This window comes from Macaca nemestrina, chromosome 1 (assembly GCF_043159975.1).
Source record: "Macaca nemestrina isolate mMacNem1 chromosome 1, mMacNem.hap1, whole genome shotgun sequence".
In the NCBI taxonomy this organism is placed as follows: domain Eukaryota; kingdom Metazoa; phylum Chordata; class Mammalia; order Primates; family Cercopithecidae; genus Macaca; species Macaca nemestrina.
Genome location: NC_092125.1, coordinates 90,418,058 through 90,444,509, shown reverse-complemented (window position 1 = coordinate 90,444,509; position 26,452 = coordinate 90,418,058).

Below are 26,452 nucleotides of genomic sequence, written 5' to 3'. Positions count from 1 at the left end.
TGATTTCACAGAACACAAAGAAGTTTCTCAGAAAGCTTCTTTCTCTTTGTTATCGCAGGATATTTCCTTAGGCCCTATAGTCTTCAAAGGGATCCCAAATATCTGTTCTCAGATTCCACAGAAATAAGGCTAGCAAAGAGATCCACGAAATACAGATGTAACTCTGTGACATGAATTCACAGAACACTAAGCAGTTTCTCAGAAAGCTTCTTTCCAGATTTAATCGGAGGATATTTCCTTTTTCACCATAGCCCTCTATGGGCTTCCAAATATTACTTTGCCAATTCCACAAGAACTGTCTTAGCGAAAGGCTTCTTGAGGGGAAAGCTGTAACTCTGTGAGATGATTTCACAAAACACAAAGAAGTTTCTCAGAAAGTTTCTTTCTCTTTGTTATCGAAGGATATTTCCTTTGGCCCTATAGTCTTCATAGGGATCCGAAATATCTTTTCTCATATTCCACAGAAATAAGGCTAGCAAAGAGATCCACGAAATACAGTTGTAACTCTGTGAGATGAATTCACAGAACACTAAGCAGTTTCTCAGAAAGCTTCTTTCCAGATTTCATCTGAGGATATTTCCTTTTTCACCATAGCCCTCTATGGGTTTCCAAATATCTCTTTGCCAATTACACAAGAACTGTCTTAGTTAAAGGCTTCTTGAGGGGAAAGCTGTAACTCTGTGAGATGATTTCACAGAACACAAAGAAGTTTCTCAGAAAGCTTCTTTCTCTTTGTTATCGGAGGATATTTCCTTTGGCCCTATAGTCTTCAAAGGGATCCGAAATATCTGTTCTCAGATTACACAGAAATAAGGCTAGCAAAGAGATTCACGAAATGCAGATGTAACTCTGTGAGATGAATTCACAGAACACTAAGCAGTTTCTCAGAAAGCTTCTTTCCAGATTTCATCTGAGGATATTTCCTTTTTCACCATAGCCCTCTATAGGCTTCCAAATATCTCTTTGCCAATTCCACAAGAACTGTCTTAGCGAAAGGCTTCTTGAGGGGAAAGCTGTAACTCTGTGAGATGATTTCACAGAACACAAAGTAGTTTCTCAGAAAGCTTCTTTCTCTTTGTTATCGGTGGATATTACCTTTGGCCCTATAGTCTTCAAAGGGATCCGAAATATCTGTTCTCAGATTCCACAGAAATAAGGCTAGCAAAGAGATCCACGAAATACAGATGTAACTCTGTGAGATGAATTCATAGAACACTAAGCAGTTTCTCAGATAGCTTCTTTCCAGATTTCATCTGAGGATATTTCCTTTTTCACCATAGCCCTCTATGGTCTTCCAAATATCACATTGCCAATTCCACAAGAACTGTCTTAGCGAAAGGCTTCTTGAGGGGAAAGCTGTAACTCTGTGAGATGATTTCACAGAACACAAAGAAGTTTCTCAGAAAGCTTCTTTCTCTTTGTTATCGCAGGATATTTCCTTAGGCCCTATAGTCTTCAAAGGGATCCCAAATATCTGTTCTCAGATTCCACAGAAATAAGGCTAGCAAAGAGATCCACGAAATACAGATGTAACTCTGTGAGATGAATTCACAGAACACTAAGCAGTTTCTCAGAAAGCTTCTTTCCAGATTTAATCGGAGGATATTTCCTTTTTCACCATAGCCCTCTATGGGCTTCCAAATATCACTTTGCCAATTCCACAAGAACTGTCTTAGCGAAAGGCTTCTTGAGGGGAAAGCTGTAACTCTGTGAGATGATTTCACAAAACACAAAGAAGTTTCTCAGAACGTTTCTTTCTCTTTGTTATCGAAGGATATTTCCTTTGGCCCTATAGTCTTCATAGGGATCCGAAATATCTTTTCTCATATTCCACAGAAATAAGGCTAGCAAAGAGATCCACGAAATACAGATGTAACTCTGTGAGATGAATTCACAGAACACTAAGCAGTTTCTCAGAAAGCTTCTTTCCAGATTTCATCTGAGGATATTTCCTTTTTCACCATAGCCCTCTATGGGTTTCCAAATATCTCTTTGCCAATTACACAAGAACTGTCTTAGTTAAAGGCTTCTTGAGAGGAAAGCTGTAACTCTGTGAGATGATTTCACAGAACACAAAGAAGTTTCTCAGAAAGCTTCTTTCTCTTTGTTATCGGAGGATATTTCCTTTGGCCCTATAGTCTTCAAAGGGATCCGAAATATCTGTTCTCAGATTACACAGAAATAAGGCTAGCAAAGAGATTCACGAAATGCAGATGTAACTCTGTGAGATGAATTCACAGAACACTAAGCAGTTTCTCAGAAAGCTTCTTTCCAGATTTCATCTGAGGATATTTCCTTTTTCACCATAGCCCTCTATGGGCTTCCAAATATCTCTTTGCCAATTACACAAGAACTGTCCTAGCGAAAGGCTTCTTGAGGGGAAAGCTGTAACTCTGTGAGATGATTTCACAGAACACAAAGAAGTTTCTCAGAAAGCTTCTTTCTCTTTGTTATCGGAGGATATTTCCTTTGGCCCTATAGTCTTCAAAGGGATCCGAAATATCTGTTCTCAGATTCCACAGAAATAAGGCTAGCAAAGAGATCCACGAAATACAGATGTAACTCTGTGAGATGAATTCACAGAACACTAAGCAGTTTCTCAGAAAGCTTCTTTCCAGATTTCATTTGAGGATATTTCCTTTTTCACCATAGCCCTCTATGGGCTTCCAAATATCACTTTGCCAATTCCACAAGAACTGTCTTATCGAAAGGCTTCTTGAGGGGAAAGCTGTAACTCTGTGAGATGATTTCACAGAACAGAAAGAAGTTTCTCAGAAAGCTTCTTTCTCTTTGTTATCGCAGGATATTTCCTTTGGCCCTATAGTCTTCAAAGGGATCCGAAATATCTGTTCTCAGATTCCACAGAAATAAGGCTAGCAAAGAGATCCACGAAATACAGATGTAACTCTGTGAGATGAATTCACAGAACACTAAGCAGTTTCTCAGAAAGCTTCTTTCCAGATTTCATCGGAGGATATTTCCTTTTTCACCATAGCCCTCTATGGGCTTCCAAATATCTCTTTGCCAATTCCACAAGAACTGTCTTAGCGAAAGGCTTCTTGAGGGGAAAGCTGTAACTCTGTGAGATGATTTCACAGAACACAAAGAAGTTTCTCAGAAAGCTTCTTTCTCTTTGTTATCGGAGGATATTTCTTTGGCCCTATAGTCTTCAAATGGATCAGAAATCTCTGTTCTCAGATTCCACAGAAATAAGGCTAGAAAAGAGATCCACGAAATACAGATGTAACTCTGTGAGATGAATTCACAGAACACTAAGCAGTTTCTCAGAAAGCTTCTTTCCATATTTCATCTGAGGATATTTCCTTTTTCACCATAGCCCTCTATGGGCTTCCAAATATCACTTTGCCAATTCCACAAGAACTGTCTTAGCGAAAGGCTTCTTGAGGGGAAAGCTGTAACTCTGTGAGATGATTTCACAGAACACAAAGGAGTTTCTCAGAAAGCTTCTTTCTCTTTGTTATCGCAGGATATTTCCTTTGGCCCTATAGTCTTCAAAGGGATCCGAAATATCTGTTCTCAGATTCCACAGAAATAAGGCTAGCAAAGATATCCACGAAATACAGATGTAACTCTGTGAGATGAATTCACAGAACACTAAGCAGTTTCTCAGAAAGCTTCTTTCCAGATTTCATCTGAGGATATTTCCTTTTTCACCATAGCCCTCTATGGGCTTCCAAATATCACTTTGCCAATTCCACAAGAACTGTCTTAGCGAAAGGCCTCTTGAGGGGAAAGCTGTAACTCTGTGAGATGATTTCACAGAACACAAAGAAGTTTCTCAGAAAGCTTCTTTCTCTTTGTTATCGGAGGATATTACCTTTGGCCGTATAGTCTTCAAAGGGATCCGAAATATCTGTTCTCAGATTACACAGAAATAAGGCTAGCAAAGAGATCCACGAAATACAGATGTAACTCTGTGAGATGAATTCACAGAACACTAAGCAGTTTCTCAGATAGCTTCTTTCCAGATTTCATCTGAGGATATTTCCTTTTTCACCATAGCCCTCTAAGGTCTTCCAAATATCACATTGCCAATTCCACAAGAACTGTCTTAGCGAAAGGCTTCTTGAGGGGAAAGCTGTAACTCTGTGAGACGGTTTCACTGAACACAAAGAAGTTTCTCAGAAAGCTTCTTTGTCTTTGTTATCGGAGGATATTTCCTTAGTCCCTATCGTCTTCAAAGGGATCCGAAATATCTGTTCTCAGATTCCACAGAAATAAGGCTAGCAAAGAGATCCACGAAATACAGATGTAACTCTGTGAGATGAATTAACAGAACACTAAGCAGTTTCTCAGAAAGCTTCTTTCCAGATTTCATCTGAGGATATTTCCTTTTTCACCATAGCCCTCTATGGGCTTCCAAATATCACTTTGCCAATTCCACAAGAACTGTCTTAGCAAAAGGCTTCTTGAGGGGAAAGCTGTAACTCTGTGAGATGATTTCACAGAACACAAAGAAGTTTCTCAGAAAGCTTCTTTCTCTTTGTTATCGGAGGATATTTCCTTTGGCCCTATAGTCTTCGAAGGATTCCGAAATATCTGTTCTCAGATTCCACAGAAAAAAGGTTAGCAAAGAGATCCACGAAATACAGATGTAACTCTGTCAGTGGAAGTCACACATCACAGAGCAGTTTCTCAGAGAGCTTCTTTCCAGATTTCATCTGAGGATATTTCCTTTTTCACCATAGCCCTCTATGGGCTTCAAATATCACTTTGCCAATTCCACAAGAACTGTCTTAGCGAAAGGCTTCTTGAGGGGAAAGCTGTAACTCTGTGAGATGATTTCACAGAACACAAAGAAGTTTCTCAGAAAGCTTCTTTCTCTTTGTTATCGGAGGATATTTCCTTTGGCCCTATAGTCTTCAAAGGGATCCGAAATATCTGTTCTAGATTCCACAGAAATAAGGCTACCAAAGAGATCCACGAAATACAGATGTAATTCTGTGAGATGAATTCACAGAACAGTAAGCAGTTTCTCAGAAAGCTTCTTTCGAGATTTCATCTGAGGATATTTCCTTTTTCACCATAGCCCTCTATGGGCTTCCAAATATCACTTTGCCAATTCCACAAGAACTGTCTTAGCGAAAGGCTTCTTGAGGGGAAAGCTGTAACTCTGTGAGATGATTTCACAGAACACAAAGAAGTTTCTCAGAAAGCTCCTTTCTCTTTGTTATCGGAGGATATTTCCTTTGGCCCCATAGTCTTCGAAGGATTCCGAAATATCTGTTCTCAGATTCCACAGAAAAAAGGCTAGCAAAGAGATCCACGAAATACAGATGTAACTCTGTGAGTGGAAGTCACTCATCACAGAGCAGTTTCTCAGAGAGCTTCTTTCCAGATTTCATCTGAGGATATTTAATTTTTCACCACAGCCCTCTATGGGCTTCCAAATATCACTTTGCCAATTCCACAAGAACTGTCTTAGCGAAAGGCTTCTTGAGGGGAACGCTGTAACTCTGTGAGATGATTTCACAGAACACAAAGAAGTTTCTCAGACAGCTTCTTTCTCTTTGTTATCGGAGGATATTTCCTTTGGCCCTATAGTCTTCAAAGGGATCCGAAATATCTGTTCTCAGATTCCACAGAAATAAGGCTAGCAAAGAGATCCACGAAATACAGATGTAACTCTGTGAGATGAATTCACAGAACACTAAGCAGTTTCTCAGAAAGCTTCTTTCCAGATTTCATCTGAGGATATTTCCTTTTTCACCATAGCCCTCTATGGGCTTCCAAATATCACTTTGCCAATTCCACAAGAACTGTCTTAGCGAAAGGCTTCTTGAGGGGAAAGCTGTAACTCTGTGAGATGATTTCACAGAACACAAAGAAGTTTCTCAGAAAGCTTCTTTCTCTTTGTTATCGCAGGATATTTCCTTTGGCCCTATAGTCTTCAAAGGGATCCGAAATATCTGTTTTCAGATTCCACAGAAATAAGGCTAGAAAAGATATCCACGAAATACAGATGTAACTCTGTGAGATGAATTAACAGAACACTAAGCAGTTTCTCAGAAAGCTTCTTTACAGATTTCATCTGAGGATATTTCCTTTTTCACCATAGCCCTCTATGGGCTTCCAAATATCACTTTGCCAATCCACAAGAACTGTCTTAGCGAAAGGCTTCTTGAGGGGAAAGCTGTAATTCTGTGAGATGATTTCACACAACACAAAGAAGTTTCTCAGAAAGCTTCTTTCTCTTTGTTATCGGAGGATATTTCCTTTGGCCCTATAGTCTTCAAAGGGATCCGAAATATCTGTTCTCAGATTCCACAGAAATAAGGCGAGCAAAGAGATCCACGAAATACAGATGTAACTCTGTGAGTGGAAGTCACACATCACAGAGCAGTTTCTTAGAAAGCTTCTTTCCAGATTTCATCTGAGGATATTTCCTTTTTCACCATAGCCCTCTATGGGCTTCGAAATATCACTTTGGCAATTCCACTAGAACTGTCTTAGCGAAAGGCTTCTTGAGGGGAAAGCTGTAACTTTGTGAGATGATTTCACAGAACACAAAGAAGTTTCTCAGAAAGCTTCTTTCTCTTTGTTATCGGAGGATAGTTCCTTTGGCCCTATAGTCTTCAAAGGGATCCGAAATATCTCTTCTCAGATTCCACAGAAATAAGGCTAGCAAAGAGATCCGTGAAATACACATGCAATTCTGTGAGATGAATTAAGAGAACACTAAGCAGTTTCTCAGAACGCTTCTTTCCAGATTTCATCTGAGGATATTTCCTTTTTTTCCGTAGGCCTCTATGGGCTTCCAAACATCACTTCGCCAATTCCACAAGAACTGTCTTAGCGAAAGGCTTCTTGAGGGGAAAGCTGTAACTCTGTGAGATGATTTCACAGAACACAAAGAAGTTTCTCAGAAAGCTTCTTTCTCTTTGTTATCGGAGGATATTTCCTTTGGCCCTATAGTCTGCAAAGGGATCCGAAATATCTGTTCTCAGATCCACAGAAATAAGGCTAGCAAAGGGATACACGAAATACAGATGTAACTCTGTGAGTGGAAGTCACACATCACAGAGCAGTTTCTCAGAAAGCTTCTTTCCAGATTTCATCTGAGGATATTTCCTTTTTCACCATAGCCCTCTATGGGCTTCCAAATATCACTTTGCCAATTCCACAAGAACTGTCTTAGCGAAAGGCTTCTTGAGGGGAAAGCTGTAACTCTGTGAGATGATTTCACAGAACACAAAGAAGTTTCTCAGAAAGCTTCTTTCTCTTTGTTATCGGAGGATATTCCTTTGGCCCTATAGTCTTCAAAGGGATCCGAAATATTTGTTCTCAGATTCCACAGAAATAAGGCTAGCAAGAGATCCACGAAATACAGATGTAACTCTGTGAGATGAATTAACAGAACACTAAGCAGTTTCTCACAAAGCTACTTCCCAGATTTCGTCTGAGGATATTTCCTTTTTCACCATAGCCCTCTATGGGCTTCCAAATATCACTTTGCCAATTCCACAAGAACTGTCTTAGCGAAAGGCTTCTTGAGGGGAAAGCTGTAACTCTGTTAGATGATTTCACAGAACACAAAGAAGTTTCTCAGACAGCTTCTTTCTCTTTGTTATCGGAGGATATTTCCTCTGGCCCTATAGTCTTCAAAGGGATCCGAAATATCTGTTCTCAGATTCCACAGAAATAAGGCTAGCAAAGAGATCCACGAAATACAGATGTAACTCTGTGAGATGAATCAACAGAACACTAAGCAGTTTATCAGAAATCTTCTTTCCAGATTTCATCTCAGGATATTTCCTTTATCACCATAGCCCTCTATGGGCTTCCAAATATCACTTTGCCAATTCCACAAGAACTGTCTTAGCGAAAGGATTCTTGAGGGGAAAGCTGTAACTCTGTGAGATGATTTCACAGAACACAAAGAAGTTTCTCAGAAAGCTTCTTTCTCTTTGTTATCGGAGGATATTTCCTTTGGCCCTATAGTCTGCAAAGGGATCCGAAATATCTGTTCTCAGATCCACAGAAATAAGGCTAGAAAAGAGATCCACGAAATACAGATGTAACTCTGTGAGTGGAAGTGACACATCACAGAGCAGTTTCTCAGAAAGCTTCTTTCCAGATTTCATCTGAGGATATTTCCTCTTTCACCATAGCCCTCTATGGGCTTCCAAATATCACTTTGCCAATTCCACAAGAACTGTCTTAGCGAAAGGCTTCTTGAGGGGAAAGCTGTAACTCTGTGAGATGATTTCACAGAACTCAAAGAAGTTTCTCAGAAAGCTTCTTTCTCTTTGTTATAGCAGGATATTTCCTTTGGCCCTATAGTCTTCAAAAGGATCCGAAATCTCTGTACTCAGATTCCACAGAAATAAGACTAGCAAAGAGATTCAGGAAATACAGATGTAACTCTGTGAGATGAATTAACAGAACACTAAGCAGTTTCTCAGAAAGCTTCTTTCCAGATTTCATCTGAGGATATTTCCTTTTTCACCATAGCCCTGTATGGGCTTCCAAATATCACTTTGCCAATTCCACAAGAACTGTCTTAGCGAAAGGTTTCTTGAGGGGAAAGCTGTAACTCTGTGAGATGATTTCACAGAACACAAAGAAGTTTCTCAGAAAGCTTCTTTCTCTTTGTTATCGGAGGATATTTCCTTTGGCCCTATAGTCTTCAAAGGGATCCGAAATATCTGTTCTCAGATTCCACAGAAATAATGCTAGCAAAGAGATCCACGAAATACAGATGTAACTCTGTGAGTGGAAGTCAGACATCACAGAGCACTTTCTCAGAAAGCTTCTTTCCAGATTTCATCTGAGGATATTTCCTTTTTCACCATAGCCCTCTAAGGGCTTCCAAATATCACTTTGCCAGTTCCACAAGAACTGTCTTAGCGAAAGGCTTCTTGAGGGGAAAGCTGTAACTCTGTGAGATGATTTCACAGAACACAAAGAAGTTTCTCAGAAAGCTTCTTACTGTTTGTTTTCGGAGGATATTTCCTTTGGCCCTATAGTCTTCAAAGGGATCCGAAATATCTGTTCTCAGATTCCACAGAAATAAGGCCAGCAAGTGATCCACGAAATACAGATGTAACTCTGTGAGATGAATTCACAGAACATTAAGCATTTTCTCACAAAGCTACTTCCCAGATTTCATCTGAGGATATTTCCTTTTTCACCATAGCCCTCTAGAGGCTTCCAAATATCACTTTGCCAATTCCTCAAGAACTGTCCTAGCGAAAGGTTTCTTGAGGGGAAAGCTGTAACTCTGTGAGAGATTTCACAGAACACAAAGAAGTTTCTCAGAAATCTTCTTTCTCTTTGTTATCGTAGGATATTTCCCTTGGCCCTATAGTCTTCCAAGGGATCCGAAATATCTGTTCTCAGATTCCACAGAAATAAGGCTAGCAAAGAGATCGACGAAATACAGAGGTAACTCTGTGAGATGAATTAACAGAACACTAAGCAGTTTCTCAGAAAGCTTCTTTCCAGATTTCATCTGAGGATATTTCCTTTTTCACCATAGCCCTCTAAGGGCTTCCAAATATCACTTTGCCAATTCCACAAGAACTGTCTTAGCGAAAGGCTTCTTGAGGGGAAAGCTGTAACTCTGTGAGATGATTTCACAGAACACAAAGAAGTTTCTCAGAAAGTTTCTTTCTCTTTGTTATCGGAGGATATTTCCTTTGGCCCTATAGTCTTCAAAGGGATCCGAAATATCTGTTCTCAGATTCCACAGAAATAATGCGAGCAAAGAGATCCACGAAATACAGATGTAACTCTGTGAGTGGAAGTCACACATCACAGAGCAGTTTCTCAGAAAGCTTCTTTCCAGATTTCATCTGAGGATATTTCCTTTTTCACCATAGCCCTCTATGGGCTTCGAAATATCACTTTGCCAATTCCACAAGAACTGTCTTAGCGAAAGGCTTCTTGAGGGGAAAGCTGTAACTCTGTGAGATGATTTCACAGAACACAAAGAAGTTTCTCAGAAAGCTTCTTTCTCTTTGTTATCGGAGGATAGTTCCTTTGGCCCTATAGTCTTCAAAGGGATCCGAAATATCTCTTCTCAGATTGCACAGAAATAAGGCTAGCAAAGAGATCCGTGAAATACACATGCAATTCTGTGAGATGAATTAAGAGAACACTAAGCAGTTTCTCAGAAAGCTTCTTTCCAGATTTCATCTGAGGATATTTCCTTTTTTTCCGTAGGCCTCTATGGGCTTCCAAACATCACTTCGCCAATTCCACAAGAACTGTCTTAGCGAAAGGCTTCTTGAGGGGAAAGCTGTAACTCTGTGAGATGATTTCACAGGACACAAAGAAGTTTCTCAGAAAGCTTCTTTCTCTTTGTTATCGGAGGATATTTCCTTTGGCCCTATAGTCTGCAAAGGGATCCGAAATATCTGTTCTCAGATCCACAGAAATAAGGCTAGCAAAGGGATACACGAAATACAGATGTAACTCTGTGAGTGGAAGTCACACATCACAGAGCAGTTTCTCAGAAAGCTTCTTTCCAGATTTCATCTGAGGATATTTCCTTTTTCACCATAGCCCTCTATGGGCTTCCAAATATCACTTTGCCAATTCCACAAGAACTGTCTTAGCGAAAGGCTTCTTGAGGGGAAAGCTGTAACTCTGTGAGATAATTTCACGGAACACAAAGAAGTTTCTCAGAAAGCTTCTTTCTCTTTGTTATCGGAGGATATTTCCTTTGGCCCTATAGTCTTCAAAGGGATCCGAAATATTTGTTCTCAGATTCCACAGAAATAAGGCTAGCAAGAGATCCACGAAATACAGATGTAACTCTGTGAGATGAATTAACAGAACACTAAGCAGTTTCTCACAAAGCTACTTCCCAGATTTCGTCTGAGGATATTTCGTTTTTCACCATAGCCCTCTATGGGCTTCCAAATATCACTTTGCCAATTCCACAAGAACTGTCTTAGCGAAAGGCTTCTTGAGGGGAAAGCTGTAACTCTGTTAGATGATTTCACAGAACACAAAGAAGTTTCTCAGACAGCTTCTTTCTCTTTGTTATCGGAGGATATTTCCTCTGGCCCTATAGTCTTCAAAGGGATCCGAAATATCTGTTCTCAGATTCCACAGAAATAAGGCTAGCAAAGAGATCCACGAAATACAGATGTAACTCTGTGAGATGAATCAACAGAACACTAAGCAGTTTATCAGAAATCTTCTTTCCAGATTTCATCTCAGGATATTTCCTTTATCACCATAGCCCTCTATGGGCTTCCAAATATCACTTTGCCAATTCCACAAGAACTGTCTTAGCGAAAGTCTTCTTGAGGGGAAAGCTGTAACTCTGTGAGATGATTTCACAGAACACAAAGAAGTTTCTCAGAAAGCTTCTTTCTCTTTGTTATCGGAGGATATTTCCTTTGGCCCTATAGTCTGCAAAGGGATCCGAAATATCTGTTCTCAGATCCACAGAAATAAGGCTAGAAAAGAGATCCACGAAATACAGATGTAACTCTGTGAGTGGAAGTGACACATCACAGAGCAGTTTCTCAGAAAGCTTCTTTCCAGATTTCATCTGAGGATATTTCCTCTTTCACCATAGCCCTCTATGGGCTTCCAAATATCACTTTGCCAATTCCAGCAGAACTGTCTTAGCGAAAGGCTTCTTGAGGGGAAAGCTGTAACTCTGTGAGATGATTTCACAGAACTCAAAGAAGTTTCTCAGAAAGCTTCTTTCTCTTTGTTATAGCAGGATATTTCCTTTGGCCGTATAGTCTTCAAAAGGATCCGAAATCTCTGTACTCAGATTCCACAGAAATAAGGCTAGCAAAGAGATTCAGGAAATACAGATGTAACTCTGTGAGATGAATTAACAGAACACTAAGCAGTTTCTCAGAAAGCTTCTTTCCAGATTTCATCTGAGGATATTTCCTTTTTCACCATAGCCCTGTATGGGCTTCCAAATATCACTTTGCCAATTCCACAAGAACTGTCTTAGCGAAAGGTTTCTTGAGGGGAAAGCTGTAACTCTGTGAGATGATTTCACAGAACACAAAGAAGTTTCTCAGAAAGCTTCTTTCTCTTTGTTATCGGAGGATATTTCCTTTGGCCCTATAGTCTTCAAAGGGATCCGAAATATCTGTTCTCAGATTCCACAGAAATAATGCTAGCAAAGAGATCCACGAAATACAGATGTAACTCTGTGAGTGGAAGTCAGACATCACAGAGCACTTTCTCAGAAAGCTTCTTTCCAGATTTCATCTGAGGATATTTCCTTTTTCACCATAGCCCTCTAAGGGCTTCCAAATATCACTTTGCCAGTTCCACAAGAACTGTCTTAGCGAAAGGCTTCTTGAGGGGAAAGCTGTAACTCTGTGAGATGATTTCACAGAACACAAAGAAGTTTCTCAGAAAGCTTCTTACTGTTTGTTTTCGGAGGATATTTCCTTTGGCCCTATAGTCTTCAAAGGGATCCGAAATATCTGTTCTCAGATTCCACAGAAATAAGGCCAGCAAGTGATCCACGAAATACAGATGTAACTCTGTGAGATGAATTCACAGAACATTAAGCATTTTCTCACAAAGCTACTTCCCAGATTTCATCTGAGGATATTTCCTTTTTCACCATAGCCCTCTAGAGGCTTCCAAATATCACTTTGCCAATTCCTCAAGAACTGTCCTAGCGAAAGGTTTCTTGAGGGGAAAGCTGTAACTCTGTGAGAGATTTCACAGAACACAAAGAAGTTTCTCAGAAATCTTCTTTCTCTTTGTTATCGTAGGATATTTCCCTTGGCCCTATAGTCTTCCAAGGGATCCGAAATATCTGTTCTCAGATTCCACAGAAATAAGGCTAGCAAAGAGATCGACGAAATACAGAGGTAACTCTGTGAGATGAATTAACAGAACACTAAGCAGTTTCTCAGAAAGCTTCTTTCCAGATTTCATCTGAGGATATTTCCTTTTTCACCATAGCCCTCTAAGGGCTTCCAAATATCACTTTGCCAATTCCACAAGAACTGTCTTAGCGAAAGGCTTCTTGAGGGGAAAGCTGTAACTCTGTGTGATGATTTCACAGAACACAAAGAAGTTTCTCAGAAAGTTTCTTTCTCTTTGTTATCGGAGGATATTTCCTTTGGCCCTATAGTCTTCAAAGGGATCCGAAATATCTCTTCTCAGATTCCACAGAAATAAGGCTAGCAAAGAGATCCGTGAAATACACATGTAATTCTGTGAGATGAATTAAGAGAACACTAAGCAGTTTCTCAGAAAGCTTCTTTCCAGATTTCATCTGAGGATATTTCCTTATTTACCGTAGGCCTCTATGGGCTTCCAAATATCACTTCGCCAATTCCAGAAGAACTGTCTTAGCGAAAGGCTTCTTGAGGGGAAAGCTGTAACTCTGTGAGATGATTTCACAGAACACAAAGAAGTTTCTCAGAAAGCTTCTTTCTCTTTGTTATCGGAGGATATATCCTTTGGCCCTATAGTCTGCAAAGGGATCCGAAATATCTGTTCTCAGATACAGAGAAATAAGGCTAGCAAAGGGATACACGAAATACAGATGTAACTCTGTTAGTGGAAGTCACACATCACAGAGCAGTTTCTCAGAAAGCTTCTTTCCAGATTTCATCTGAGGATATTTCCTCTTTCACCATAGCCCTCTAAGGGCTTCCAAATATCACTTTGCCAATTCCACAAGAACTGTCTTTGCGAAAGGCTTCTTGAGTGGAAAGCTGTAACTCTGTGAGATGATTTCACAGAACACAAAGAAGTTTCTGAGAAAGCTTCTTTCTCTTTGTTATCGGAGGATATTTCCTTTGGCCCTATAGTCTTCAAAGGGATCCGAAATATCTGTTCTCAGATTCCACAGAAATAAGGCTTGCAAAGACATCCACGAAATACAGATGCAACTCTGTGAGATGAATTAAGAGAACACTAAGCAGTTTCTCAGAAAGCTTCTTTCCAGATTTCATCTGAGGATATTTGCTTTTTCACCATAGGCCTCTATGGGCTTCCAAATATCACTTTGCCAATTCCACAAGAACTGTCTTAGCGAAAGGCTTCTTGAGGGGAAAGCTGTAACTCTTTGAGATGATTTCACAGAACACAAAGAAGTTTCTCAGACAGCTTCTTTCTCTTTGTTATCGGAGGATATTTCCTATGGCCCTAAAGTCTTCAAAGGGATCCGAAATATCTGTTCTCAGATTCCACAGAAATAAGGCTAGCAAAGAGATCCACGAAATATAGATGTAACTCTATGAGATGAATTATGAGAACACTAAGCAGTTTCTCAGAAAGCTTCTTTCCAGATTTCATCTGAGGATATTTCCTTTTTCACCATAGCCCTCTAAGGGCTTCCAAATATCACTTTGCCAATTCCACAAGAACTGTCTTAGCGAAAGGGTTCTTGAGGGGAAAGCTGTAACTCTGTGAGATGATTTCACAGAACACAAAGAAGTTTCTCAGAAAGCTTCTTTCTCTTTGTTATCGGAGGATATTTCCTTTGGCCCTATAGTCTTCAAAGGGATCCGAAATATTTGTTCTCAGATTCCACAGAAATAAGGCTAGCAAGAGATCCCCGAAATACAGTTGTAACTCTGTGAGATGAATTAACAGAACACTAAGCAGTTTCTCACAAAGCTACTTCCCAGATTTCATCTGAGGATATTTCCTTTTTCACCATAGCCCTCTATGGGCTTCCAAATATCACTTTGCCAATTCCACAAGAACTGTCTTAGCGAAAGGCTTCTTGAGGGGAAAGCTGTAACTCTGTTAGATGATTTCACAGAACACAAAGAAGTTTCTCAGACAGCTTCTTTCTCTTTGTTATCGGAGGATATTTCCTCTGGCCCTATAGTCTTCAAAGGGATCCGAAATATCTGTTCTCAGATTCCACAGAAATAAGGCTAGCAAAGAGATCCACGAAATACAGATGTAACTCTGTGAGATGAATCAAGAGAACACTAAGCAGTTTATCAGAAATCTTCTTTCCAGATTTCATCTGAGGATATTTCCCTTATCACCATAGCCCTCTATGGGCTTCCAAATATCACTTTGCCAATTCTACAAGAACTGTCTTAGCGAAAGGCTACTTGAGGGGAAAGCTGTAACTCTGTGAGATGATTTCACAGAACTCAAAGAAGTTTCTCAGAAAGCTTCTTTCTCTTTGTTATCGGAGGATATTTCCTTTGGCCCTATAGTCTTCAAAAGGATCCGAAATATCTGTTCTCAGATTCCACAGAAATAAGGCTAGCAAAGAGATTCAGACAATACAGATGTAACTCTGTGAGATGTATTAACAGAACACTAAGCAGTTTCTCAGAAAGCTTCTTTCCAGATTTCATCTCAGGATATTTCCTTTTTCACCATAGCCCTGTATGGGCTTCCAAATATCACTTTGCCAATTCCGCAAGAACTGTCTTAGCGAAAGGTTTCTTGAGGGGAAAGCTGTAACTCTGTGAGATGATTTCACAGAACACAAAGAAGGTTCTCAGAAAGCTTCTTTCTCTTTGTTATCGGAGGATATTACCTTTGGCCCTATAGTCTTCAAAGGGATCCGAAATATCTGTTCTCAGATTCCACAGAAATAAGGCTAGCAAAGAGATCCACGAAATACAGATGTAAGTCTGTGAGTGGAAGTCAGACATCACAGAGCACTTTCTCAGAAAGCTTCTTTCCAGATTTCATCTGAGGATATTTCCTTTTTCACCATAGCCCTCTATGGGCTTCCAAATATCACTTTGCCAGTTCCACAAGAACTGTCTTAGCGAAAGGCTTCTTGAGGGGAAAGCTGTAACTCTGTGAGATGATTTCACAGAACACAAAGAAGTTTCTCAGAAAGCTTCTTACTGTTTGTTATCGGAGGATATTTCCTTTGGCCCTATAGTCTTTAAAGGGATCCGAAATATCTGTTCTCAGATTCCACAGAAATAAGGCCAGCAAGTGATCCACGAAATACAGATGTAACTCTGTGAGATGAATTCACAGAACATTAAGCATTTTCTCACAAAGCTACTTCCCAGATTTCATCTGAGGATATTTCCTTTTTCACCTTAGCCCTCTATGGGCTTCCAAATATCACTTTGCCAATTCCACAAGAACTGTCTTAGCGAAAGGCTTCTTGAGGGGAAAGCTGTAACTCTGTGACATGATTTCACAGAACACAAAGAAGTTTCTCAGAAAGCTTCTTTCTCTTTGTTATCGGAGGATATTTCCTTTGGCCCTATAGTCTTCAAAGGGATCCGAAATATCTGTTCCCAGATTCCACAGAAATAAGGATAGCAAAGAGATCCACGAAATACAGATGTAACCCTGTGAGATGAATTAACAGAACCCTCACCAGTTTCTCAGAAAGCTTCTTTACAGATTTCATGTGAGGATATTTCCTTTTTCATCATAGCCCTCTAGGGGCTTCCAAATATCACTTTGCCAATTCCTCAAGAACTGTCTTAGCGAAAGGTTTCTTGAGGGGAAAGCTGTAACTCTGTGAGAGATTTCACAGAACACAAAGAAGTTTCTCAGAAAGCTTCTTTCTCTTTGTTATCGGAGTATATTTCCTTTGGCCCTATAGTCTTCGAAGGGATCCGAAATATCTGTTCTCAGATTCCACAGAAATAAGGCTAGCAAAGAGATCCACGAAATACAGATGTAACTCTGTGAGTTGAATTAAGAGAACACTAAGCAGTTTCTCAGAAAGCTTCTTTCCAGATTTCATGTGTGGATATTTCCTTTTTCACCATAGCCCTCTAAGGGCTTCCAAATATCACTTTGGCAATTCCACAAGAACGGTCTTAGCGAAAGGCTTCTTGAGGGGAAAGCTGTAACTCTGTGAGATGATTTCATAGAACTCAAAGAAGTTTCTCAGAAAGCTTCTTTCTCTTTGTTATCGGAGGATATTTCCTTTGGCCCTATAGTCTTCAAAGGGATCCGAAATATCTGTTCTCAGATTCCACAGAAATAAGGCTAGCAAAGACATCCACGAAATACAGATGCAACTCTGTGAGATGAATTAAGAGAACACTAAGCAGTTTCTCAGAAAGCTTCTTTCCAGATTTCATCTGAGGATATTTGCTTTTTCACCTTAGGCCTCTATGGGCTTCCAAATATCACTTTGCCAATTCCACAAGAACTGTCTTAGCGAAAGGCTTCTTGAGGGGAAAGCTGTAACTCTGTGAGATGATTTCACAGAACACAAAGAAGTTTCTCAGAAAGGTTCTTTCTCTTTGTTATCGGAGGATATTTCCTTTGGCCCTATAGTCTGCAAAGGGATCCGAAATATCTGTTCTCAGATCCACAGAAATAAGGCTAGAAAAGAGATCCACGAAATACAGATGTAACTCTGTGAGTGGAAGTCACACATCACAGAGCAGTTTCTCAGAAAGCTTCTTTCCAGATTTCATCTGAGGATATTTCCTCTTTCACCATAGCCCTCTATGGGCTTCCAAATATCACTTTGCCAATTCCACAAGAACTGTCTTAGCGAAAGGCTTCTTGAGGGGAAAGCTGTAACTCTGTGAGATGATTTCACAGAACTCAAAGAAGTTTCTCAGAAAGCTTCTTTCTCTTTGTTATAGCAGGATATTTCCTTTGGCCCTATAGTCTTCAAAAGGATCCGAAATCTCTGTTCTCAGATTCCACAGAAAAAAGGCTAGCAAAGAGATTCAGGAAATACAGATGTAACTCTGTGAGATGAATTAACAGAACACTAAGCAGTTTCTCAGAAAGCTTCTTTCCAGATTTCATCTGAGGATATTTCCTTTTTCACCATAGCCTGTATGGGCTTCCAAATATCACTTTGCCAATTCCACAAGAACTGTCTTAGCAAAAGGTTTCTTGAGGGGAAAGCTGTAACTCTGTGAGATGATTTCACAGAACACAAAGAAGTTGCTCAGAAAGCTTCTTTCTCTTTGTTATCGGAGGATGTTTCCTTTGGCCCTATAGTCTTCAAAGGGATCCGAAATATCTGTTCTCAGATTCCACAGAAATAAGGCTAGCAAAGAGATCCACGAAATACAGATGTAACTCTGTGAGTGGAAGTCAGACATCACAGAGCACTTTCTCAGAAAGCTTCTTTCCAGATTTCATCTGAGGATATTTCCTTTTTCACCATAGCCCTCTAAGGGCTTCCAAATATCACTTTGTCAGTTCCACAAGAACTGTCTTAGCGAAAGGCTTCTTGAGGGGAAAGCTGTAACTCTGTGAGATGATTTCACAGAACACAAAGAAGTTTCTCAGAAAGCTTCTTACTGTTTGTTTTCGGAGGATATTTCCTTTGGCCCTATAGTCTTCAAAGGGATACGAAATATCTGTTCTCAGATTCCACAGAAATAAGGCCAGCAAGTGATCCACGAAATACAGATGTAACTCTGTGAGATGAATTCACAGAACATTAAGCATTTTCTCACAAAGCTACTTCCCAGATTTCATCTGAGGATATTTCCTTTTTCACCATAGCCCTCTAGGGGCTTCCAAATATCACTTTGCCAATTCCTCAAGAACTGTCCTAGCGAAAGGTTTCTTGAGGGGAAAGCTGTAACTCTGTGAGAGATTTCACAGAACACAAAGAAGTTTCTCAGAAATCTTCTTTCTCTTTGTTATCGTAGGATATTTCCCTTGGCCCTATAGTCTTCAAAGGGATCCGAAATATCTGTTCTCAGATTCCACAGAAATAAGGCTAGCAAAGAGATCGACGAAATACAGAGGTAACTCTGTGAGATGAATTAACAGAACACTAAGCAGTTTCTCAGAAAGCTTCTTTCCAGATTTCATCTGAGGATATTTCCTTTTTCACCATAGCCCTCTATGGGCTTCCAAATATCACTTTGCCAATTCCACAAGAACTGTCTTAGCGAAAGGCTTCTTGAGGGGAAAGATGTAAATCTGTGAGATGATTTCACAGAACACAAAGAAGTTTCTCAGATAGCTTCTTTCTCTTTGTTATCGGAGGATATTTCCTTTGTCCCTGTAGTCTTCAAAGGGATCCGAAATATCTGTTCTCAGATTCCACAGAGATAAGGCTAGCAAAGAGATCCACGACATACAGATGTAACTCTGTGAGTGGAAGTCACACATCACAGAGCAGTTTCTCAGAAAGCTTCTTTCCAGATTTCATCTGAGGATATTTCCTTTTTCACCATAGCCCTCTATGGGCTTCCAAATATCACTTTGCCAATTCCACAAGAACTGTCTTAGCGAAAGGCTTCTTGAGGGGAAAGCTGTAACTCTGTGAGATGATTTCACACAACACAAAGAAGTTTCTCAGAAAGCTTCTTTCTCTTTGTTATCAGAGGATATTTCCTTTGGCCCTATAGTCTTCAAAGGGATCCGAAATATCTGTTCTCAGATTCCACAGAAATAATGCGAGCAAAGAGATCCACGAAATACAGATGTAACTCTGTGAGTGGAAGTCACACATCACAGAGCAGTTTCTCAGAAAGCTTCTTTCCAGATTTCATCTGAGGATATTTCCTTTTTCACCATAGCCCTCTATGGGCTTCGAAATATCACTTTGCCAATTCCACAAGAACTGTCTTAGCGAAAGGCTTCTTGAGGGGAAAGCTGTAACTCTGTGAGATGATTTCACAGAACACAAAGAAGTTTCTCAGAAAGCTTCTTTCTCTTTGTTATGGGAGGATAGTTCCTTTGGCCCTATAGTCTTCAAAGGGATCCGAAATATCTCTTCTCAGATTCCACAGAAATAAGGCTAGCAAAGAGATCCGTGAAATACACATGTAATTCTGTGAGATGAATTAAGAGAACACTAAGCAGTTTCTCAGAAAGCTTCTTTCCAGATTTCATCTCAGGATATTTCCTTTTTTACCGTAGGCCTCTATGGGCTTCCAAATATCACTTCGCCAATTCCACAAGAACTGTCTTAGCGAAAGGCTTCTTGAGGGGAAAGCTGTAACTCTGTGAGATGATTTCACAGAACACAAAGAAGTTTCTCAGAAAGCTTCTTTCTCTTTGTTATCGGAGGATATTTCCTTTGGCCCTATAGTCTGCAAAGGGATCCGAAATATCTGTTCTCAGATCCACAGAAATAAGGCTAGCAAAGGGATACACGAAATAGAGATGTAACTCTGTGAGTGGAAGTCACACATCACAGAGCAGTTTCTCAGAAAGCTTCTTTCCAGATTTCATCTGAGGATATTTCCTCTTTCACCATAGCCCTTTATGGGCTTCCAAATATCACTTTGCCAATTCCACAAGAACTGTCTTAGCGAAAGGCTTCTTGAGGGGAAAGCTGTAACTCTGTGAGATGATTTCACAGAACACAAAGAAGTTTCTCAGAAAGCTTCTTTCTCTTTCTTATCGGAGGATATTTCCTTTGGCCCTATAGTCTTCGAAGGGATCCGAAATATCTGTTCTCAGATTCCACAGAAATAAGGCTAGCAAAGAGATCCACCAAATACAGATGTAACTCTGTGAGTTGAATTAAGAGAACACTAAGCAGTTTCTCAGAAAGCTTCTTTCCAGATTTCATGTGAGGATATTTCCTGTTTCACCATAGCCCTCTAGGGGCTTCAAAATATCACTTTGCCAATTCCACAAGAACTGTCTTAGCGAAAGGCTTCTTGAGGGGAAAGCTGTAACTCTGTGAGATGATTTCATAGAACACAAAGAAGTTTCTCAGAAAGCTTCTTTCTCTTTGTTATCGGAGGATATTTCCTTTGGCCCTATAGTCTTCAAAGGGATCCGAAATATCTGTTCTCAGATTCCACAGAAATAAGGCTAGCAAAGACATCCACGAAATACAGATGCAACTCTGTGAGATGAATAAGAGAACACTAAGCAGTTTCTCAGAAAGCTTCTTTCCAGATTTCATCTGAGGATATTTGCTTTTTCACCATAGGCCTCTATGGGCTTCCAAATATCACTTTGCCAATTCCACAAGAACTGTCTTAGCGAAAGGCTTCTTGAGGGGAAAGCTGTAACTCTGTGAGATGATTTCACAGAACACAAAGAAGCTTCTCAGACAGCTTCTTTCTCTTTGTTATCGGAGGATATTTCCTTTGGCCCTATAGTCTTCAAAGGGATCCGAAATATCTGTTCTCAGATTCCACAGAAATAAGGCTAGCAAAGAGATCCACGAAATACAGATGTAACTCTGTGAGATGAATCAACAGAACATTAAGCAGTTTATCAGAAATCTTCTTTCCAGATTTCATCTGAGGATATTTCCTTTATCACCATAGCCCTCTATGGGCTTCCAAATATCACTTTTCCAATTCCACAAGAACTGTCTTAGCGCAAGGCTTCTTGAGGGGAAAGCTGTAACTCTTTGAGATGATTTCACAGAACACAAAGAAGTTTCTCAGAAAGCTTCTTTCTCTTTGTTATCGGAGGATATTTCCTTTGGCCCTATAGTCTGCAAAGGGATCCGAAATATCTGTTCTCAGATTCCTCAGAAATAAGGCTAGCAAAGAGATCCACGAAATACAGATGTAACTCTGTGAGTGGAAGTCACACATCACAGAGCAGTTTCTCAGAAAGCTTCTTTCCAGATTTCATCTGAGGATATTTCCTTTTTCACCATAGCCCTCTATGGGCTTCGAAATATCACTTTGCCAATTCCACAAGAACTGTCTTAGCGAAAGGCTTCTTGAGGGGAAAGCTGTAACTCTGTGAGATGATTTCACAGAACACAAAGAAGTTTCTCAGAAAGCTTCTTTCTCTTTGTTATCGCAGGATATTTCCTTTGGACCTATAGTCTTCAAAGGGATCCGAAATATCTGTTCTCAGATTCCACAGTAATAAGGCTAGAAAAGATATCCACGAAATACAGATGTAACTCTGTGAGATGAATTAACAGAACACTAAGCAGTTTCTCAGAAAGCTTCTTTCCAGATTTCATCTGAGGATATTTCCTTTTTCATCATAGCCCTCTATGGGCTTCCAAATATCACTTTGCCAATTCCACAAGAACTGTCTTAGCGAAAGGCTTCTTGAGGGGAAAGCTGTAACTCTGTGAGATGATTTCACAGAACACAAAGAAGTTTCTCAGAAAGCTTCTTTCTCTTTGTTATCGGAGGATATTTCCTTTGGCCCTATAGTCTGCAAAGGGATCCGAAATATCTGTTCTCAGATCCACAGAAATAAGGCTAGCCAAGAGATACACGAAATACAGATGTAACTCTGTGAGTGGAAGTCACACATCACAGAGCAGTTTCTCAGAAAGCTTCTTTCCAGATTTCTTCTGAGGATATTTCCTCTTTCACCATAGCCCTCTATGGGCTTCCAAATATCACTTTGCCAATTCCACAAGAACTGTCTTAGCGAAAGTCTTCTTGAGGGGAAAGCTGTAACTCTGTGAGATGATTTCACAGAACACAAAGAAGTTTCTCAGAAAGCTTCTTTCTCTTTTTTATAGCAGGATATTTCCTTTGGCCCTATAGTCTTCAAAGGGATCCGAAATATCTGTTCTCAGATTCCACAGAAAAAAGGCTAGCAAAGAGATTCAGGAAATACAGATGTAACTCTGTGAGATGAATTAACAGAACACTAAGCAGTTTCTCAGAAAGCTTCTTTCCAGATTTCATCTGAGGATATTTCCTTTTTCACCATAGCCCTCTATGGGCTTCCAAATATCACTTTGCCAATTCCACAAGAACTGTCTTAGCGAAAGGCTTCTTGAGGGGAAAGCTGTAACTCTGTGAGATGATTTCACAGAACACAAAGAAGTTTCTCAGAAAGCTTCTTTCTCTTTGTTATCGGAGTATATTTCCTTCGGCCCTATAGTCTTCAAAGGGATCCGAAATATCTGTTCTCAGATTCCACAGAAATAAGGCTAGCAAAGACATCCACGAAATACAGATGTAACTCTGTGAGATGAATTAAGAGAACACTAAGCAGTTTCTCACAAAACTTCTTTCCAGATTTCATCTGAGGATATTTGCTTTTTCACCATAGGCCTCTATGGGCTTCCAAATATCACTTTGCCAATTCCACAAGAACTGTCTTAGCGAAAGGCTTCTTGAGGGGAAAGCTGTAACTCTGTGAGATGATTTCACAGAACACAAAGAAGTTTCTCAGAAAGCTTCTTTCTCTTTGTTATCGCAGGATATTTCCTTTGGACCTATAGTCTTCAAAGGGATCCGAAATATCTGTTCTCAGATTCCACAGAAATAAGGCTAGCAAAGAGATCCACGAAATACAGATGTAACACTGTGAGATGAATTAACAGAACACTAAGCAGTTTCTCAGAAAGCTTCTTTCCAGATTTCATCTGAGGATATTTCCTTTTTCACCATAGCCCTCTATGGGCTTCCAAATATCACTTTGGCAATTCCACAAGAACTGTCTTAGCGAAAGGCTTCTTGAGGGGAAAGCTGTAACTCTGTGAGATGATTTCACAGAACACAAAGAAGTTTCTCAGAAAGCTTCTTTCTCTTTGTTATCGCAGGATATTTCCTTTGGACCTATAGTCTTCAAAGGGATCCGAAATATCTGTTCTCAGATTCCACAGTAATAAGGCTAGAAAAGATATCCACGAAATACAGATGTAACTCTGTGAGATGAATTAACAGAACACTAAGCAGTTTCTCAGAAAGCTTCTTTCCAGATTTCATCTGAGGATATTTCCTTTTTCATCATAGCCCTCTATGGGCTTCCAAATATCACTTTGCCAATTCCACAAGAACTGTCTTAGCGAAAGGCTTCTTGAGGGGAAAGCTGTAACTCTGTGAGATGATTTCACAGAACACAAAGAAGTTTCTCAGAAAGCTTCTTTCTCTTTGTTATCGGAGGATATTTCCTTTGGCCCTATAGTCTGCAAAGGGATCCGAAATATCTGTTCTCAGATCCACAGAAATAAGGCTAGCCAAGAGATACACGAAATACAGATGTAACTCTGTGAGTGGAAGTCACACATCACAGAGCAGTTTCTCAGAAAGCTTCTTTCCAGATTTCTTCTGAGGATATTTCCTCTTTCACCATAGCCCTCTATGGGCTTCCAAATATCACTTTGCCAATTCCACAAGAACTGTCTTAGCGAAAGTCTTCTTGAGGGGAAAGCTGTAACTCTGTGAGATGATTTCACAGAACACAAAGAAGTTTCTCAGAAAGCTTCTTTCTCTTTTTTATAGCAGGATATTTCCTTTGGCCCTATAGTCTTCAAAGGGATCCGAAATATCTGTTCTCAGATTCCACAGAAAAAAGGCTAGCAAAGAGATTCAGGAAATACAGATGTAACTCTGTGAGATGAATTAACAGAACACTAAGCAGTTTCTCAGAAAGCTTCTTTCCAGATTTCATCTGAGGATATTTCCTTTTTCACCATAGCCCTCTATGGGCTTCCAAATATCACTTTGCCAATTCCACAAGAACTGTCTTAGCGAAAGGCTTCTTGAGGGGAAAGCTGTAACTCTGTGAGATGATTTCACAGAACACAAAGAAGTTTCTCAGAAAGCTTCTTTCTCTTTGTTATCGGAGTATATTTCCTTCGGCCCTATAGTCTTCAAAGGGATCCGAAATATCTGTTCTCAGATTCCACAGAAATAAGGCTAGCAAAGACATCCACGAAATACAGATGTAACTCTGTGAGATGAATTAAGAGAACACTAAGCAGTTTCTCACAAAACTTCTTTCCAGATTTCATCTGAGGATATTTGCTTTTTCACCATAGGCCTCTATGGGCTTCCAAATATCACTTTGCCAATTCCACAAGAACTGTCTTAGCGAAAGGCTTCTTGAGGGGAAAGCTGTAACTCTGTGAGATGATTTCACAGAACACAAAGAAGTTTCTCAGAAAGCTTCTTTCTCTTTGTTATCGCAGGATATTTCCTTTGGACCTATAGTCTTCAAAGGGATCCGAAATATCTGTTCTCAGATTCCACAGAAATAAGGCTAGCAAAGAGATCCACGAAATACAGATGTAACACTGTGAGATGAATTAACAGAACACTAAGCAGTTTCTCAGAAAGCTTCTTTCCAGATTTCATCTGAGGATATTTCCTTTTTCACCATAGCCCTCTATGGGCTTCCAAATATCACTTTGGCAATTCCACAAGAACTGTCTTAGCGAAAGGCTTCTTGAGGGGAAAGCTGTAACTCTGTGAGATGATTTCACAGAACACAAAGAAGTTTCTCAGAAAGCTTCTTTCTCTTTGTTATCGCAGGATATTTCCTTTGGACCTATAGTCTTCAAAGGGATCCGAAATATCTGTTCTCAGATTCCACAGTAATAAGGCTAGAAAAGATATCCACGAAATACAGATGTAACTCTGTGAGATGAATTAACAGAACACTAAGCAGTTTCTCAGAAAGCTTCTTTCCAGATTTCATCTGAGGATATTTCCTTTTTCATCATAGCCCTCTATGGGCTTCCAAATATCACTTTGCCAATTCCACAAGAACTGTCTTAGCGAAAGGCTTCTTGAGGGGAAAGCTGTAACTCTGTGAGATGATTTCACAGAACACAAAGAAGTTTCTCAGAAAGCTTCTTTCTCTTTGTTATCGGAGGATATTTCCTTTGGCCCTATAGTCTGCAAAGGGATCCGAAATATCTGTTCTCAGATCCACAGAAATAAGGCTAGCCAAGAGATCCACGAAATACAGATGTAACTCTGTGAGTGGAAGTCACACATCACAGAGCAGTTTCTCAGAAAGCTTCTTTCCAGATTTCTTCTGAGGATATTTCCTCTTTCACCATAGCCCTCTATGGGCTTCCAAATATCACTTTGCCAATTCCACAAGAACTGTCTTAGCGAAAGTCTTCTTGAGGGGAAAGCTGTAACTCTGTGAGATGATTTCACAGAACACAAAGAAGTTTCTCAGAAAGCTTCTTTCTCTTTTTTATAGCAGGATATTTCCTTTGGCCCTATAGTCTTCAAAGGGATCCGAAATATCTGTTCTCAGATTCCACAGAAAAAAGGCTAGCAAAGAGATTCAGGAAATACAGATGTAACTCTGTGAGATGAATTAACAGAACACTAAGCAGTTTCTCAGAAAGCTTCTTTCCAGATTTCATCTGAGGATATTTCCTTTTTCACCATAGCCCTCTATGGGCTTCCAAATATCACTTTGCCAATTCCACAAGAACTGTCTTAGCGAAAGGCTTCTTGAGGGGAAAGCTGTAACTCTGTGAGATGATTTCACAGAACACAAAGAAGTTTCTCAGAAAGCTTCTTTCTCTTTGTTATCGGAGTATATTTCCTTCGGCCCTATAGTCTTCAAAGGGATCCGAAATATCTGTTCTCAGATTCCACAGAAATAAGGCTAGCAAAGACATCCACGAAATACAGATGTAACTCTGTGAGATGAATTAAGAGAACACTAAGCAGTTTCTCACAAAACTTCTTTCCAGATTTCATCTGAGGATATTTGCTTTTTCACCATAGGCCTCTATGGGCTTCCAAATATCACTTTGCCAATTCCACAAGAACTGTCTTAGCGAAAGGCTTCTTGAGGGGAAAGCTGTAACTCTGTGAGATGATTTCACAGAACACAAAGAAGTTTCTCAGAAAGCTTCTTTCTCTTTGTTATCGCAGGATATTTCCTT